At 35.2% G+C, this 19549-nt stretch overlaps 1 long non-coding RNA gene across 2 annotated transcripts in view; it reads left to right on the top strand.

The window, feature by feature from the left end:
* The window catches only part of LOC118166914, a 313441-nt gene that overhangs the window by 190964 nt on the left and 102928 nt on the right, over nt 1-19549 (top strand). For both annotated transcript variants that reach the window (XR_004750797.1, XR_004750798.1), the window contains one exon: nt 2292-2360. This is a non-coding gene — a long non-coding RNA (uncharacterized LOC118166914). The remainder of the gene's footprint in view (nt 1-2291; nt 2361-19549) is intronic.

Raw genomic sequence — 19549 nt, 5'->3', positions numbered from 1 at the left:
TCTTAAAATGTGTTTGGTTTCCTGCCTGGTTATTTTTAATGTTTCTTCCCCCCCCCCCCCCCATCCTCCCTCCCCCCTCCTCCCCCTCGCTACAGCTTCCTTTAAGGTACCTGTAGAGGACGATAAGGTCACCCCTGAGCCTCCTTTTTTTTTTCCAGACTGAACAATCCCAGCTCCCTCAGCCGCTCTTTGTCTGTCATCCTTCAGTTATGTTCTCTGTATACGAACAGCCACATAGATCCTCTCTCTTAAAATGTGTTTGGTTTCCTGCCTGGTTATTTTTAATGTTTCTTATAATTCCTTAGGAATCTTTTCGTCTGTTGTTATGTCCTGATCTGCTTAGCCAATCATCCTACCTATTCCCAGTCAAATCCATGACGGTTCTTGGAACTGTGCCTTTTCAAAACTGTGCCTTGCTCATTTTGTTGTTTTGAAGTACAGTTTCCTGAGTACTATAAGACACCGTAGAAAAATCACCATTTGTTCCTCTGCAGTGATTACCAGATCCCAGTCCTGAGTTACTTAAATGGAGTAAAATAAATGATTAAAAATCAGTCATTTCAGTGTATATGTTAGTCTTTAACAATGTATTTTAAATATAGCTTTCTTTTTAGCGTTTCCAAATACAATTCTATAAGAAATAAAATAATTTGTTTCTCTGGCAGCATGTCACAGCAAAACCAAAAACAGTACATTTTGCTGTGTGATCATATATTGTGCATATATATCATCATGAAGACAATACTATGTTGTCAAATGATCCCAATCAAATTCAGAGGAAGGTATATGTGTGATTCCATTTTTATAGTACCGTTTATTGTGTGTAGCATATATGTTAAAAATTACTGTTTTTCCAATTTGATAATATTTCTAATTACTCAATGTCATAAGAGGGTTGTATTCTTCTTTTCCAGTTCTTATAGATGAAATTCTAACATGTTTGAACATGTTAGAACATTCTAACATGAAATTCTAACTGTTTGCTAGCCTGTTTTTGTCATCTTTGTTTCACATGTGTTTTTAAGCTAGTATAATTCTTAGATGATTTTTATTCTCCGTCAAACTTGTGATCATTTTTAATATTATTCAAAAATGTTTGGCATATTCAAGTGTACAATTAACTAACCAGTCTAATTTGGAAAATTAGTGCCATTCTAGTCTCATAGAACTACCATTATATTTTAGTATGTAAAGTCTACTAATTTTAATTCCTTTACAATTTTCTTCCTCTTGATCATTTTCTACTTTTAGCAGGGTATTATTTTTTTCTGAAGACGTTTATAAAGAATGTTATTCACTGGTCATGGCAAACCTTCAATTAACAGACTTTAATGCAGTGTGTATCATTATCCCATTATCAAGTCATCCTTCTCTTCATTGCATTTTCAAGTTATTTATTGTTGAGAAGTGTTCTACTCTTATTCTACTAGTGTTCTTTAAGGTGTCTTTCCAGTTTCTCCATTTACTCAATACCATCCTGCACAGTGACTGTCATATTTCAGAAGTATACATGGTTTTGTTGAATAAAGCCCTAAACGTAAAACATATTTTAAGCAAGAAAACAACCCAAGGCAACTTAAAGGAACCTTTATAAAACCTGTCTTCCTTTTATTCTCCTTATAAAATTTCATGCAAAGTGATCACTTTAAGATATAAAATCAATCATGACGATACTACTAGTTGCCAATGGTGTGCTAGAGCTATGTTATAAGAAAAGATGCTTGATCTTTAAAAGCATTAAGTGCTTGCATTTAATAGTAAAACAATTTTACTTAAACATGACATAGAGCATTCTGTAGTCTGCTTTGCTATCTCTTCCAAGAACTCAGCCCATGCTGTGAAGTGGGATTTATGAAGTTAGCTTGTCACAGATAAATCTGTTTACAGTGTTGCTAATTAGCAAGTCCTGATGTTTTACAGTCATCAGAAATTAGCTTTGTACAATGGCCTTTTTGGCTCTCAGATGGTCTTCTTCAGGATTCTATTTTGTGTGTGTGTGTACTTACATACATACCCATGTAATGGAAGTATTTGCTAGAATGGTTGTCCTGTACATATTTACCCTTTCTTTCCCCAACATCTAAAACTCAAGGTATCCCTCAAAAAGTCCAAATAATGCATTATAGGAAATCCTTTTTCAGGAGGAAGACACTGGCAAAGATTACAGCAGTATTCATCCTTATGCCCTAGCGATTTAGTAGTGTGTTTCTTCTTGGTCTTAATTTGTGCTATCAATAATTCTTCTTTCCTCAAAATGATGTTAGTGTTTTTTATTTCTATTTGTCCTGTAGGATAGATTCTTTTTGACTTGGTGAATCATTGGCAGTAGAAACATTACAAGAGTTCAAAGGGGAGAAAATGTAAGTCCATAAACACACTGAAAGTAACATTTTACATTTTGCTTTAAAATACATTTTATTTGTTAAGAATATTATTATTTAAAACTGAGAATAAATTTTAAGGCCAAGTTTTGCTTTTGTTTCTTTCTCTCCTCTCAATAAAAGCTATGTGGGAAACAAAAATACTTGAAAAGTTTCTTAAAGTGCTTCTTCACATAATAATGCCTCCTTGCGGACTCTAAATGCTTGCCATGTCTTAATAGCCTGCTCTGTAAGTTAACAGAGATTAAGAGAAATAGCAATGAAGAATTTAGCAGAATATCACTTACACATAAAAATATCAATAATAATTTCATTTTATTTTTGTGTCTACTTACGAAGACAATTTAAATTGTAGAGCTCTGAAAGTTCCTCAGATTTTAGGGTATAATTAATGACAAGTTCTTTGGTTAAAAACAAAAAAGGCTTTAAAAAGGTAGGTTAAAAACAATAGCAGTTTCCCTAAGTGGAAATTTCAATAAAAGGCAATAGAGACATCTTTACAAAGTGAAGTACTTATATGTATTATTTTTATTGTGGGCTAATAGGCGCTTCTTCCTCACTAATAGGTCTCTCTCAATTAAAACAATTACAGAATCAAATATATGAATATTAAACTAACATTTAAATTGATATTTTATTATACACAAGTCAAGAAATTCACAGTTAATTTCTCCCTCTACAACTGTATATTCATCCCCCCGAGTGTATGCACTGCAATGAAGGACTTTATTTTACAACTATACCACATAAATGCATAAATATTAATATATATATATATATATGTACATAAAATAAACTGAAGTTATATTTAAAAGATTAATTAAAGAATAACTGCTGGTTGCTTTTTTTATTTGTACAGCAGTACAAATAGCTCTGAATTTTAACTATTGAACACCTAATAGATTATGTTTCGGTGTTAACAGGATGCTGGGTTTCCTTTGTGTATGGTAGTCACTGTCACGTTGCAGAGAATAGTCCTTCCCTGCTCATTCTGAAAAGCATGCATGGTAACGGATGTCCCTGAATACTTCTCTATAGTTTCATGGGTCAGGAGTCCATGAATCAGTGAACTTGATGCACATTACAGGGGAGTTAACATTGTAGTGATATTTAAAAATAATGGATATTATAGTATGTATAATTAGAAGCTATTAATATTATACTTGTACAGCAAGTAGATAACATTAAGTGAAGTAGTAAGTCATAAAGTGAAGCTCTATAAAATTCTCGTGAGCTGAGAATTCATTACTTCTGGTGATTGATGTGCATTGATGTATCACTTTAAATGACATTAAAAATAAAAATTATGGCAAGTATTAGTATTTGCAATTATGGTAAACTTATGCACTTAGTATGATGCTTTGTAAAAGCTTTCTTTGGGAGAAATTCTCAGATTTTTAATTTTCATTCTATTGCCTTTACCAGTTTACCAGTTATGCAATATTATGGTGATGGGTGGATATTGTCAAACTTTTCAATTTCATCTGCGTAAATACTTAATACTGAGTGGAGGCTATTACAGGATTGGCAGTATGCATCCTGAAGTCAATGGGAGAGCTTCCGTAGATGTCATTAGTATATAACTCTCCTATAAGAGGAACCTGTACTTGTGGGCTGCATCATACAAATGTGAGGCAGCTCTCACCCTATCTAAATGCTTGGGATTAGACTAACTGAGAATCCTTGGATGAGGAAAGTGATCTTTTTATACCCTCAAAATTCAGTTCAGTTGTTTGCTCTTCAAAATACTTCAACTAACTCTCTGTTCATATACTCACTCTGGACTGAATATGGATTTAGGATTTGGGAAGGTCTCTCAAGGCTAATGAGAGCAGAGAAAAGAAACTGTGCAATGTCACACTATATATATATTTAAGTGCTGAAGGCACTTTGCAGTTTTGAAATTAAAAGCCTAAATTTTGTTCAGTCAATGAAGCACAGTAGGATTAACAATGAAAGCAGAATGTGGCCCACAATTAATTTGATATTATAAAGTCTTAAAAATGAGATATCAGTCTTAATAGAATAAAAGCTGTATATGCAGCCTACAGTTTTGTTTTTTTTCTTTTTACTCTTCCACCCCTTCAAATACTCCCTCTTCCTTAAAACAAACAAAACAAAATCTATCAGTGCAAACATCTGTAGCGAGATCAAGCATGAGAAGAAACTAATTGTTATTTTCTGACAAACTTATAGCAGGAATGGAAGCACCATCTCAGCCCTAACTTGAGTGTTGCCACAGCTGTGACATTATAATAACCAGTTTTTAAGCTTACTTTTGTCTGGTAGGGCAGTTTTCAAACTGCAGCCTAGCAGGCTTAAAACTTCTAAATGAGGCAGAGAGTTAGAGGGTTTTCTCATGTCTGGTTTGCAGAGGATCACTTACAGTTATGGTAATTTTGTGGCTATAGAAGTCCAGAGAAGAATTCAGCTTTTGTGCCTGTGTGTGTGCAGTTTATATATGTGTGTGCTAAATGTGTGTGTATATGCATATATATTCCTTATGATCATAAATGACCATTAGAAATCACCATCTTCTCTTATTTGATAGAGTGCTATTCAAAAATTTTCTTGCCTTACAGCTGAATACTCTCAACTGTAACTAAAGTATAACCCTGATATTAAAAGATAGTTAAAAAGTTTTAGTCTGTCAAATGCCCTGATAGATGCTCAATTACATAATAATACCTATCTAAGGATAGGCTTATCTCATGCACTTCTTAAAAAATTATTCTATTCTTCTGAGTCCTACTTTAAATATTTCAATTTAATTAGAAGTGTATGATATCAGGTTAGAGCTAAGCAAAATTATTGGCTTTCCATTTAGAGATGTACTACAGTGGAAATAGAATACAGTGGCAGTACAAAACATTGCCCCTGAGACCAAGTCTTAAATAGTTTGGTATGTCCATGCATCTCTAAATTTAAAATGAGTTAATTCAATGCATACTTGGGGGTTTAGTCCTTGCCCTCCGGTCTCTAATGTAATGTGTGTCTGTGTGCAAAGGGGAATGAGGTTAGAAAGGGTAGAAAAAGAGCCTGCAGGAAGGCTCTCCTGAATGCAAGAGCAGAGAGGCACCAGCGGATGCCTCTTTAGTTAGTTGACTGCCGGGGTATAAAGCATGCACGTGCTTTATTCCTGAGAAACAGTGTCACATGCATGCTTTCAGGAAGGTACAGCACTGCCTTTACAGGCAGCAGAAGGGGAGGTATAATTTATGTAGACTAAATAGGTATTTGATAATCTGTCATTGTTACACTTCATTGACACCATTTATTTTTGAAAGATGGGATAATAAACTCTGTCCACTGTACTGAATGAGAATAGAGATAGTCATGGTTTTGCAGTGAAAGCATACAAATTCAGGTGATCAGTGATGTTCTTTAACAATTTTTAGGACAATTGAAGTGTTTGGCTTCTTTTAATGTTTGCTTTTTTTTGTTTGTTTGTTTGTTTGTTTTTAGCTTCTCTCTATAGATAGAAGTGCCAAAATATGCTGGATATCTTTATGTAATTTTCCCTTGGACTTCTTTATGTGGAAAGTCTGCTGAATATAAGGGAGTTTGTGTTTTAAATGCAAATGATTTGTCAGTATTAGGGATTCAGTACTTCCTGCAAGGAAGCTGTATTTCACAGATATCACAGAACTGTAGGGGTTGGAAGGGACCTCGAAAGATCATCGGGACCAACCCCCCTGCAAAGCAGGTTCCTCAGAGCAGGCTGCCCAGGTAGGCGTCCAGATGGGCCTTGAATATCTCCAGAGAAGGAGACTCCACAACCTCTCTAGGCAACCTGTTCCAGTGCTCCATCACCCTCACCATGAAGCAGTTCTTTCGCATGTCAGTGCGGAACTTCCTGTGTTCTATCTTGCGGCCGTTGCCCCTTGTCCCATCCCCACAAACCACTGAGAAGAGGTTGGCTACATCCTTCTGTCTCCCACCCCTCAGATACTTGTACACGTTGATAAGATCCCCCCTCAGTCTCCTCTTCTCCAGGCTGAACAGACCCAGGTCTCTCAGCCTGTCCTCATAGGAAAGATGCTCCAGGCCCCGTACCATCTTTGTGGCCCTCCGCTGCACTCTTTCCAGGAGGTCCCCGTCTTTTTTTTACCGGGAAGCCCAGAACTGGACACAGTACTCCAGGTGAGGCCTGACCAGGGCAGAGTAGAGGGGGAGAGGGAGGCCTCAGTGAGAGGGAATGCCACCAACCTAATATTTTGTTATTTGTCACTTAAAGAGCTGAACTGCTCATGGTTTTGTTTGTTTATTTATTTTTATTTTTGATAGCAAATGCCTAACTACCTGTCATGGATATTTTGGAGATCTACATAAAAAAAAAATAAAAATCCAAGTGTACAGATTTAAACATAGAATTCTGTGATTAAAAAAGATTGTTAAGGAAGTAAGGAATATGAAATGTGCTGTGGCTTGCAGATCCTAGTCATTTTATGCAGCTTGGACAATACAAAGGTGTTCTGAGTTAGCCGCTGAAGATTCCCCTTATAGATCTGTATTCCTTCTCTTTTTCATGGTGTAGTTATGCCTGGACAGATCAGACTCAGGCAGCATGATTAGTCATCTCTAACAAATGTTAAGATTCAACTACTCCCTGGCCTGGTTAATGGCAGGGGAGAATGAAGCAGAAAATTTCCCCCCAGGCTGTCAAAATGGCCTGGTTAAGAGGCAAACACAAAGCTGACAGTGCTCAAATACTTTCCATAAGGAATCTAACGAGGACCATAGTTGAAGATGTTTTACAGTTTCATATATGTGAACACAGAGCTAAAGCGTGATCAGAACCTACTGAGCCTTGTCACAGGTACATACTGGTACTAGTATGTTATTTAAGAAATATTTTTCCCGTTCTGTGTATATTAATGGAAATACTGTGGTATCAACTATCAGATAGTAGCTTCTGTGTTATACTGTTATGCTGTTGTATCCAGTCTTTATCTTTTATTAACCTGTTGTCAGAATGTTTCCATGAAAGGGTTTTAATGGTTTTGTACTGCTCTTACTAAGTGCATTTTTGGTAATATTCAAGGTAAGGTACATTAGGTAGTACCTGTGTTCCCTTGTATTTAAATAGCACTAGTAGGCAGCTTAAAAAAGGTATCTTTTAGCTTCCAGGACTTTTTTTTTTTTTTTTTTTTTTTTTTTTTTTTTTCCCTGTTGTTTTAAATCCTCTGTTCCATTCTTTTCTTTCTTTTTCTTTCTCTTCCTTTTTATTTCTTTTCCAAGGGGCTGTGTGAGATACTGAGTTGTCTGTAGGGATCTCCCTCAGTGATACAGATATCAGCACTAGATGGGTTTAGATGACTGCAAATTAGATTCTGCAGACTGCATATGCAGTTTTCTATTACGTTTATATGAGTCAAAGCCGACATTTCAAAGACAGCAGACCTGAATCAATTAATATAATCTGAGTTTGTCATGTAACATCTAAAACTGCTTTATTTTTTCCTTAAGCCATGGTCTGTATCTTTCTTCCTCCTCCCCTTCTCAAATCTGAGTTATGCTTCTGCGTTACAAGCAGAACCTGCTATACTTTATTGCTCTGTGCTTATGTCTTCTGGCTGTAAATAGCTATTATGTTCTTGATGAACTAAGTGTTTTTTTTTGTTGTTTGTTTTGTTTTGTTTTTTTTTCTTTCTGTTGGTTAGTCTCTGCCAGGATCTGAATGTACTAATGAAATGATATACTGAGTTGTTGAGGCAACATAAAATCCGATAGTAAATTATTAAGCTCTGTACATGCCACTGGTACTGCATTTCCATTTTAAGTGCAATATTTTCATAATCAAATAAATTAGAATCAGAAAATATGTATTATGTCATTCAATTCAACCTTGTCCACTCCAAGAGTGCCTTGGTATATTTAGAATGAATATTTCCTGGTGCTATGTCTTTAGCAAATTAAATGATGTGGTTTTCTTTATCTTGGTAGACAAATCTACACAGTTGGTCCCACTGTTAGGAAATTTTTATTTTGTGCATCAGCCAAAATTTCCCTTCTCTTCTCTCTCTCTCCCCCAATTTTTTCCTAATATTTTTTAAAGCCTCATTTTAGCAGCATTTCCAGTTTCCTCTCAAAATCCATAAACTGTATTACATTTTTTTTTTTTTGTGGGGGGGGGGCGGGGGGGGGGTGGGTTGTTAATAAATAAGACAGTGGGAATATCACCACTCTTGATGGATGTATTGCTCAGGAGTTTGAAATGCACCTTACTTACTTAGAGGTAACTTAACTTTACATGTCTTGATAGCTTGACCTGAAGTTGAATTTGGGCTTATATGTTTTTGTTTGTATTTTTCTTTAATACAGTCTTTCTAAAAAGGTTTTATTTTAACCAGATATTTTTATGCAGAAATAACTCCTGAATGAAAATTATTGATAGGTGTCTGTTCCCTAAAATGGAATAGTTTCTTCCCTCAAATGTTTGACATACTTCATACCTATAGTGTTAAATATATGTGTGAGTAGACAATTGCTACTTTTATTTATTTTGTAAATACTCAGTTGTGTATTTGGACATAGCTATCAGTACCTATCCTAAAAGAAGCTATGCAAGGTACTAGAAATTCTTTATATCTTTTGGACATACTATCAGAATTATGAGGAAAGAGAAGTCATTTAATTGTGCCCCATGAGTAGCACCGGCTGGGGAGATGCATAGGCTTAAAATGTGAATATGAAATACTGGTTTGAATCAATAAATAACTGATTTTTGTGAAAATACTTTGGGTGTTCATGGGGAGGCCTTTGAAATACATATTTCCAAATGCTCTTCTGACTATTTTATTGTATAGTGAATTACAGCAATCAATGCATTCCTTTTGCAGCAGGACTCTATCTGAGAGCAAATGTTCTGTAAGTTCTATTTTATTTAATTCCTGATCATGGGATCCTTTAAAGGTGATGTCTCTGAATGGGTTTTGCTGCCAATAAAACAAAGGCTCTTCTGGAATAACATAAATTCATATGTTTTTCATTTCTCAAAATATTCAGGACATAGGTTTATAGAAAGAAGGGCAAATACTGTCGAAAGTAGGCTGTGTTTTCTTCTGTAGGTTCTTCCCAGATTTCCAATTGCATCCTTTTTTCCTGAAAATTGCAGAGCAGGCATGTAAAATTTAAAATGATGTTGTTATAAACGTATTGAAAAGCCACTTACCAAAACACAGCACCAGTTAAGTTGTTCTGTGGCAGAAAAGGGGATGAGGTAATGGATGAAGAATAATAAATAAAGAATTGTTCCACACATCTTTGGCAACCAGTACTTTACCTGGGCTGATGTTCAGGTTTCCCTTTATTTAAAGGATGCTAAACTGTATCAAAGCTATCCCCAGAGGGCTGGCAGTAGGCACCAACATCTGTATGCTTTGCAACCACCAGTTAGTCTCAGAAATGCACGCTCAAATTCTAGACTCACTTGGAAACTCATGAGAGAAGTTTTGATTTAAAATACAGTGAAAGACTAGCTTGTTAAATTTGTACTTAGGAGACAAATGAAACTACCTAATAATAAATTATCATATATAACTATTTTATTGGAAAAAAAAAAAAAAAAAAAGATTAAAACAGAGTGATCATGAAGAAACATCAGATTTTCTTTTGTTCATCCTTTTCTTGTCCTATCTATTGCTCTTTTGCTTAAAATTCTTTATGCAACAATATGGACTTGATTACAGCAGAGTAGATTATGATTTTCTGTTTGAAAGGATATTTATGTTCATTATGCAGAGATCTTTGTGTGCTTCTGATTGTCTCCAGTGGTTAGGCATTTGAACCTCCTGGATAGCAGCTAGTATAATCCAGCTCTAATAAAAATGTAGTTTATGCATATCTCAGGAAGGTGTAAGGCAGCTGTGAGCTATTCACACTCTCTCCTCAGGAGAGGTCTGAATTTTTCTCCATTTTAAATAAAGTGCCTTCTTCCAGTTAAATTTTAACTGGGAGAAGAAGAAAAAAAAAAATACATGCGCATGCACACACGAGCACACTCCCCACCCCCTACCCAAGATGTTTAACTCTGGACTCGTAACAGGACAATCTCTTTTTCTTTAGTAAGGTACTCCTTTCCCCTTGCCCAACAAAAAGGGAACCTAATCCAGTTCCCTTTTTGTTGGGCAGATATTCAGAATGGGAAAGATTTTGCTGGGAAAAGTCTGTGGGATGTAACCAGACTCTTGATTTAGGTTCTATTCCAAAGTTAAGAAACTATGCTGGATGTTCCTTGTTTCCTGATTATTACTCTTTGTATGTGTTTTAATATAAATTACTAACTTAGCTGTTTGTGCCTCTTTAGATATCTAAATCTAAAAAAGAGGGGTGTCAGATATTCATAGGTAGTGTTCAGATGGCTGTTTATTTCAGTATTTAGATGCAGCCTCCAGGCTTAGAAGTTTAGGAATGACGGATTGCTGGAAGCATTTAGCAAGGAGTATGGCTTATGCTCTTTCCTAATGTCTGACACTTCTTGCTGCAGAAGCTGTGACAATGAACTAGGTGGGCCCTTGTTTTGATCCAGTACATTGCTATGCAAGTGAACAGCTATCTGGACATCCCACTTGTAGGTAATGGTTAACAACTTTTGTTTTCTTTCATGTGTCTTAAGAAGTGAACATGTGTTTTATTTATTGAAAGAAAGGTTTCATTACTGTTTGTATTGGGTGCATTAAGTACTGATGAGTACAGAACCAGAGCTGAAACTGCTGCCTATGGTTAGTGAAGCAGATCCAAAGGCAGTTCTCCCCCAAAATAAGGACAGCTCTGCCTGCAGTGACTCAGTCTTGGACACATGTATGTACATTCTAGATAAATACATAAGCTTATGATTCACATTAGGTCTTGAAAAGCATACCTTTGTTAGTGATTAATAAATTCAGCTTGATGTATTTATAACAGTGAACTCTTCTAGGACCAAGCTGGTAATTTTCTGTGGCACTAGACTACACAGCATCATGTAGGCCTAGTAACAGGAGTCTTCACTGGTTCGGGGATCTCTGTATCTGTAAAACATTCCCTTGCTTTTTATTTCTGCTATCAGCCTTTCCCCAAGATAGGAAACAGAAGTGCTGTGTGTGATCATTTCCCATTCTAAAAACTGACATTGAACTCAACAATTCATATTATGTATCCTCATGAAACAGACATCAGATAAAACTGATTCAAGGCTATTGCAGTCATGATTTGATACTGAAACCACAGCCTATAAACAAAAATAAATAAATAAATGAGCCATTAGCAAACTTTTTGAGCTATTCAATGTCTTAAAAGCTAGGCAAGATAATCTGATGTGTAGCAGGGTTTGTCCTCCTTAGATGTCAGAACAATTAAAAATTCAAAATAGGGAGCCATGAGAAAGTGAAAAATAAGTGGACTGAAATGAGTTATTTATCTAGTTGAGGGACGAAAAAGAAAACTGAGGGAGAGAGGGAAAGAAAGAGGATGAGAGGGAAGAAAGAACAGAAAACCCTCATCTCTTTAAGGTACTGGTCCTAGAATTACTGCTGCTGTCTAAAGAAGAGAGAGTGAGGTAAGAAGAGCGTTGAAACATTGATTGCAGCAAACAGTGAAACAAGAAAGATGAGTCACCATAAAGGGAGCAGTAAAAGGTGTGATATTTTTGATTAGCATCTTAAGGCTGAGATTGTTATCTGAAGTTAAGTTCTCAAGGTTCTCTGATCCCTGTTGTAAATCCAGCAAGACTTAAATGGTTGTAAGTACACTGTGTAGAAGCTTCAATACTACTTCTGTAGCTATGCACAAATGGATATAAATCGTTTTGCCAATATATATTTCTCTAACCGAGAATCTGCAGCTTCCCACTTCATGTGAATTAGTTAGTACCTTGCACAGAGATCTGTCCCACTTCATGTGAATTAGTTAGTACCTTGCACAGAGATCTGTCTTTCACCCCTACGCTGGTTTTAGTCCATCTTTTCAAAGAGAATTGTGATATCTTTCCTAGCTTGTTAGATAATTTTTTTCAGGTAGAAAGAATCAGAAAACCACTCATGCCTGCAGGTGTACAGAGCATGCTGAAAAGATCAGATTTGTAGTCTTTCTGCATAATTTAGAATCTAGGTAGAACAAAGGTCAACATTTTGAATATGAACTACTAAATGAGGACTTAAATGCTATTTATCTCAGGCTTATGTTTCTACAGTCTTACAATTTCAATGACTCCTTAACAAAGTAACTGTCTTATCTTGATGGCTTTTATTTTTATAGAAAAATGTATTTATAAGTGCTAGGTCCTGAAAAGTAGGAAATAAACCTACAGATACGTGAATCTATATTTTCTTCTAGATTAGGTAGAAGTTGTGTGTGAGAGAGATGTGTGTGCATACCACGTATGTCCCAGATAATTACTTAGTAGCTGCATGACACTAGTACATCAGAACCCAGCTTGTAAGGGAAAATCACCACATTAGGAACCATGCACATACATGTTTACAAAATATCTAGAAAGTAGACAAAAAAAAAAAAAAAAAAAAAAAAAAAGTGTTTTAATGCCATTTTGCAGCAAAGGAACGGAAGAAAAATTAAGTGACCTGCTTAGTACAAAGCTCTGTGCTTGGAAAATGGAGAATGCATACCAGCAGGTTTTGTAGACTTCACCTGAAGATCAGTGAAGAGAGTGTTCAGAAGGCATATTTAGATAAACCCAAGCAAATCCCAAGAGAAAAGTCCTGTGCCCCTGCCACTACAATGAAAACTTGTTTTTTCTGTACCACCCCCACCTGCCTCCCACAGTAGATTGGCAGCACCAGTCTTTGGACCCTGGAGGGCATCAAAGGGGTGAGTCAGAGAAATCCTATAGAAAGCAAGGTAACTACCAGTAAGAGTTTCTCTATAAAGCTTTAACATTCATTTTTTAAATTAACTGCGGCTTTTCTGTATTTAGCAGTTAAGGTGGGTTCCAAGTGTATGTATTATGGTAACTGAACTAATAATAGCTGTTTGTTGTTGTATTTTGAATACATCATTAGGACTTAAGAGCAATAAATTATTGGTTCCATATACACAGTATGTTCCCCTTTGTTAACAGGTTTTTGAGTGTAAAAAATTTGTGCTGTTACGGGACAAGAAACGTGTAAGAAACATTAAGTGTAAATCACAAAGAAATCAGAAGTGTGATTTTCTTTGAGTATAGGGTACCCAGTGTTTTGCCTTGTCTTAGATCCTTTGAGCTTTTCCAGTACAAAATAATACAGTGTATGTAGTAAGGTACCACAATTTTCATTAAATAATATTATTTGTGACAGAATGAAAAAAAAAAAAAAAAAAAAAAAAAAACAAGCATGAAAGGTATATGTATATGGTTTTTTGTATCTTTAATAATAAAGTTTTTTTATGTTTTGTATTTTTAATTACTACTTTCCATCAGTTTTTAATGAATGAATTATAAGATTATTGGATTACACAAAACAGAACCTTGAGAGCATTGTTGCTTAGATGTGAAGAGAGGAACATGACAAAGAAGGAGGAAAGGCAAGCCAAAGCTGCTGCTACTTTCGTATCAGTAATTAATATTAGTTTAATCTGAGATCTGCATGAACCTGGACAGAATACTGTTATTGAGTTCATAGTCCATGGATCGATGTAATTACTTCTTGAACATTTAAAAAGATTTTCCAGTAAAAAATACTGTGCCAATGCTTCTACAAACGGTTGTGGAGTATGGGGAAAAATGTTTCCTAAAACTTAGGCCCATTTCATCAAGTGCCAGCTAATTTTTGTATTATGAGAACAGACTTGCTATCCCCTCTGTAAATCTTTTTAAATGTTTTCTGCAGTCATTCTTTTGCTGTATCTAAAGCCTGTACAGTAAAGGCTGTACAGTGTTCACAGTTCACAACCCATTTCTCATCCCTCGTTCTGTGAACTGTGTATACAGAGAGGTCTCCCTGAGATGACGGAGATGGTAATGGCAAGATCACTGAATAGTTACTTTAATTAAGGTATGACAATAATTAGGCTACAAAAGCATTTCTTTGTAGGTCAGAGAAACAACAGTAACAAAAGGAAATAAGTGAAGTACAGGTGACAGCAAGAAAAAAAGCCCGTTTTCCTTATTCTCAATGCTTTTGAGTTAAACTTTCTAATATATTATTTTTTTAAAGTTTTTTAATGTTGTTATACATATTCATAAATTAAAATTTACATGAAAGCCTGATGACCCATGATGGAAAATCCAACTAAGCATTCTTTCTGTATCTGTGTGGATTTTAAGTTGTGTGCTAAATTGGTAGAATTTACAAGATTTGCAGGCAGTACTTCAACTCATGGCGAAATAAATGAGGATTTTTCCTTATTCCCAAATACTGTATTATTTCTTTTGACAAAAACTTCTGCTGCATAGAGTGTAAATGGTACTGCAAAATCTTTTAGAAGTGTGAAAAATACTCCATGCTGTCGATGGGAATTTCCTCAACAGTATGTCTAGTACTATTAGATTCCTAGGCATAGTGACACTGCTTGAATAATGTCTTTTTGTTGTTGTTACTGCTTTGGTTGTACAGCATTTTAGTGGTATAGAGCTTATCTGACTTTCCTTTTAGCTTTTTAGACATGTATATGCAGGAATCCAACCTGCAATTTATTTGTAACTGTCACAGAGAGGCTCAGTGAAAATAATTTGCTTACAAAGTCAGCTTTTGAGTGCTAGAGAGGTCAAGAGCTTTCTCAGTCACCTTCTTTGGTCATAATCAGGCGAATGTACTCTCACAAAAATTCGTTATAACGTTGTGGAATTAATTGCATACAAAATTAGTTTTGTTTTTTAATTTAGAATCATACATCATGGTCCAAATTTTTAGAAGCCTAACTATAGAATCATTAAATGAACAATAATCTAGGTGTGTTTTTTCTTCCTCTTTAACTAGAAAGTAATTTTAATATGTAAAACAGATCAAATAAAAATATGTGTCAAAACAGCATTGGAGTTAAATGGCAAAATATGTTTTATTATTATTATTATTATGTGCTATATAATTATTTTTTCTTAGACTAAATAGGCTCTAGTTGTCTTCAACATCTCCATTTCAGAGCATCTTGTTCTATGTTTTCATGGTACTCATTTCTTGGTTAACACGCTTCAGATCTGTGTATGTATGGGACAGTTTCCCTTTCATAAAGTGAAACAATGAAGAACGTTTTTAAGGTTCAAATGTGATCACTTGTCAAGGAGGAAGTTTGTTATTCATTTCAGTTACAGAGCATGGACAACACTATAAGCTTTTTGCACTTAACTCTAAGAGTTCTGGTTCATATAAGAATTATGGAGAAGACCACAGTCTCTTATTACTCTGGTCAAAAATAATCACAGAATTCACAATCATCCCTTCCCTTTTAATAGTGTGATTTTTTGTCTTGTAATATATATATATATATATATAAAATCTTATTTTGCAAAGGGATTTTGCTTGGGTGAGCATTTTTTAATGTTTAACATATGCATATATTTAAGCTTTTAGTAAAGCAGTGTTTTAGTGTTTGTAGTGATAACAAGCCATTGAAATAATGAAGATGAGATAAAATTCAGCTCTTCTAGATGTCAACCCTGAATAAAACTTCTGTCCAAACCTCTGGAAACACGGAAAATATTTCTGGATGATTTCTTATTCTTGCAATTTAAACTGTACTGTAGATTGATCATGAGGAAAGCATACTCTTTCTATGTTGGGAGGCCCATAAATTTTGCTTTATATCAAGGATCTGGCACTGGCAAAAGTATTTATATGTAAGTATATTTTGTGTTCCACGATGGATTTTATTTTGGGTTTGAGTTTCATTTGTTTTTGTCTTTTTGTTGTTTGTTTCCTTGGTTGGTTTTGGTACATTGGTTTCATACTCTCTCAAAAATAAGGATGTGTTTTTCAGCCTTGGGAAGAGGCAGAAGCAAAAATTGGGTCCATATTTATATTGTTGGTGACACCCTGATATAATATATCTTTTTAAAACCCGGTGTTCTTAGAGGACACTATTCGTTGTAGCAGCCTTTGCCCTGGAACACCACCGAACTTGGTGGCAGTTTTGCATACACAGCAGCTACAGAATTGTAACCTCAGTAAAAGTGACAAGGTAGTATTTGCTGATAACCAAGGGCTCCCTAGAAGGCTTCAGGAAAGCAAATATATGAAGGCTGTTTTTGCTGGAAAGAACAAAATGACAAAAGAGGAGATGAATGCCTCTTAAGAAGCCAGATCTCAACTTATTTTAAAGGAACATAAGGAAATAAAACAAGCTAATAGACTTTAGCCAAATGGAAATAAGAACAGGTTTATTGTAATTTTAAAAAAATCTATCTCAAAGCTATGCACTTATAGACAGAGGATGAAATTGAGTGCACAGAGCTTGGTACACTTGTTTATTTTATGCATATTATCAACAGAAAATCTATCTGTAGATAACACTAGTGATATAAGCAATTTTGCAAGACAATATAGTAATTTGGAATGTGGGCACACCAGTCAGTTAAAAACAGGGAAAAGTGATATTCTCAGGGGTCATGAAAATATCAGTGAAAATGATATGCCTCACTAAAAATGATAAAGGCTTTTACAGGTATGTCAGTGGTAAAAAGAAGATGAAGGAAATCAGTGTCTAGAAAAGCTGTGGATGCCCCATCCTTGAAAGTGTTCAAGGCCAAGCTGAATGGGGGCTTTGAGCAACCTGATCTAGTGGGAGGTGTCCCTGCCCATGGCAAGAGGGTTGGAATTAGATGGTTTTTAAGGACCTTTCCAACCCAAACCATTCTGTGGTTCAATGAAAGTCCAGTTTTCTCACAAATGCTTGCAATGAAGCCTTTTCTGTGAGCACATTTATTATATGCAAATATATATATATTTTCTGATTGAATTATATTTTTGTAGAGATGCAATAGTAAATTCTGTTCCACTGACAAAAAACGTATCAAATTTGCTTGTATTGCAGAGTTTCCCTTCCAATTTAGGGGGTTTGGCTGCTGAATCAACAAGGAAATCCTCAAAATTTTGGCTATGCATTCCTGAACTCTTAATGAAAGTCATGTGATAACTGCGAGAATGATTTCTGTCTTTGAACATAAAAAGTAATAACTGAAAAATATACTACTTGTACATATGTGCAAGGTAGTTTTCAATAATGGTGATGTATATTCTTAGCCACATTTGATATGTACAAATCAAAATGTACCTATCCTTCACTGAAAGATGATCAAATATATTCAGATGAAAATCAGTTTCACTATATTGCCCAAACAACATTTAGCCTTGAGTGAGTATTCACACTTCCACCAAATGTAATGTAATTCCTCCAGAGGTAACCTACAAACAAATTAGTTTTCTTCTCCTAGGTGTACTTGAAATGGTTGCAGGAGAGAGTGCAAGATCAGAGAGCATATGTTATTGTTCAGTAAGCCATGAAGTAGATATCAGAAATTAATGAGGCAAAGAAGGCAAGCAATGCAATCAGCAGCAACTAAATTTAGGAAGAGCTTGAGTGTTCTGGGAGACAGGAGCCTAAGTGTTCTCTGCCTTTGCTGTGACAAACCTGAAAACATGGAGATGTGAATAAAAGTGTTAATGCTATGCATTCAGGTAGCCATCAAAGTTCAAAACAGAGTTGTAAGTTGCTAGTGCTATATAACAAGATTAAAATGAGCAAATAAAGAAATATGACACAAATGGGCTTGTAAAGAGTTTTAAATAGCTGTCTTCTTTGTCTTCCCATAGAAATGTTTGTCTTCTACCAAACGGAAGCACATCTTAATTATTTTTGTTTGGAAGTGGAATACAGTGAATTTATCAATACTTCATCTAAGAGAATAGAAAGATACCTTCAGACCTGAAACAAAACATGGAAGGAGGAAGAGGCAATCTATCTGTTCTCTCTGTGGCGCACTGGATGTCCAAACTGAAGACTCCAATGGTAATGAGTTAAAATTCTAAAATTACACATAGTGCATGGGTGAAATCGTTCAAAGTATACAAGTGTAGGCATTTATGGATTTTTGTTTTTCCTCTGAATTCTGAGTAGAATTCTGAGTAAAAGAAACCCTATATATTTAACAGGCAGTGCTATACAAAGAGTCTATTTTTATTTTTATTTTTGGTAAAAATAACAGAGTTGTTTTTAATTATTAAATTAAATAAATTGTTAATTATTTAATTAATTCAAGAAAATTTCTACCAAACTCTTTCCCTTTACGTACTTGGTAGTTCCCAGCTCTTTGTAGTGGTTGACAAAAATTCTAACGAAGCTTCATTTCTATGTAATAAAACAGCTCAGCTTTAAAATTGGTCATCTTATTGATTTTAGTGGCAAGGGATTTGACTGCATTCACTTTGTAGGCTGTAACTTTCCCACTTTCAGAATCCAATCTGCTGTTGTGACTAGTGAATTAAGCATGCAGATATGATAATCGGAGAGTATGAAGCGTTCACACTTGGGATGTGTCTCTGAAAAATTGCGTGGAATAACTTTTCTGAACCCTTTGTCACAGGAAAAAGATTTCAGCCTAGATTATCCTGCAGCTGTGCTCTTTTTCATGTATAACTTTTGGAGAAAATGTGAGGAAACTTAAACATTTAAATTATTTATTTTATTTTTTCTTACACGTAGACCTTATAAAAAGCAGAGTCAATTATGAGGTCATCCCATTCCATCTTCTTCTGTGCTTTTTCCTAGTTAAAAATCTTTGAATATATGCTATTTATGATAAATGCAACGTGAAGGAAATATTCTAGTTCCCACCAACAGATATGTTAATTGAATTACTGCCACCGAGTCAGGCTATTATACTGGTCATGTTTTGCCTAAGAACCAAAGGAGATAAGAATTGTTCTTGTGTACCCAAATCATCTGAATCATGTATAATATCCCAACAAGGGCTGTGAGACTGTGGGAAAGTAATGTATCAGTGAGTTGGCTCCTTGATGGTTGCCCTCTTAATAGACGAGTTCTGTTTTAATTTGTTGAAGGTAAGGGAGGAGGGAAACAAGGACAAAACTTACTCTGAGTCACAGTTCAGTGCCTGCTGGGCTCTGGCCCAATACCGCTTGGTCCATGGAAAGACACAAATGGGAAAAAGGAAAAGAAAAGAAAAGAAAAGAAAAGAAAAGAAAAGAAAAGAGAAAAGAAAAGAAAAGAAAAGAAAAGAAAAGAAAAGAAAAGAAAAG

Source organism: Oxyura jamaicensis, chromosome 4 (genome assembly GCF_011077185.1).
Source record: "Oxyura jamaicensis isolate SHBP4307 breed ruddy duck chromosome 4, BPBGC_Ojam_1.0, whole genome shotgun sequence".
NCBI classification, from domain to species: domain Eukaryota; kingdom Metazoa; phylum Chordata; class Aves; order Anseriformes; family Anatidae; genus Oxyura; species Oxyura jamaicensis.
This window is presented reverse-complemented; position numbering and strand designations above follow the sequence as displayed.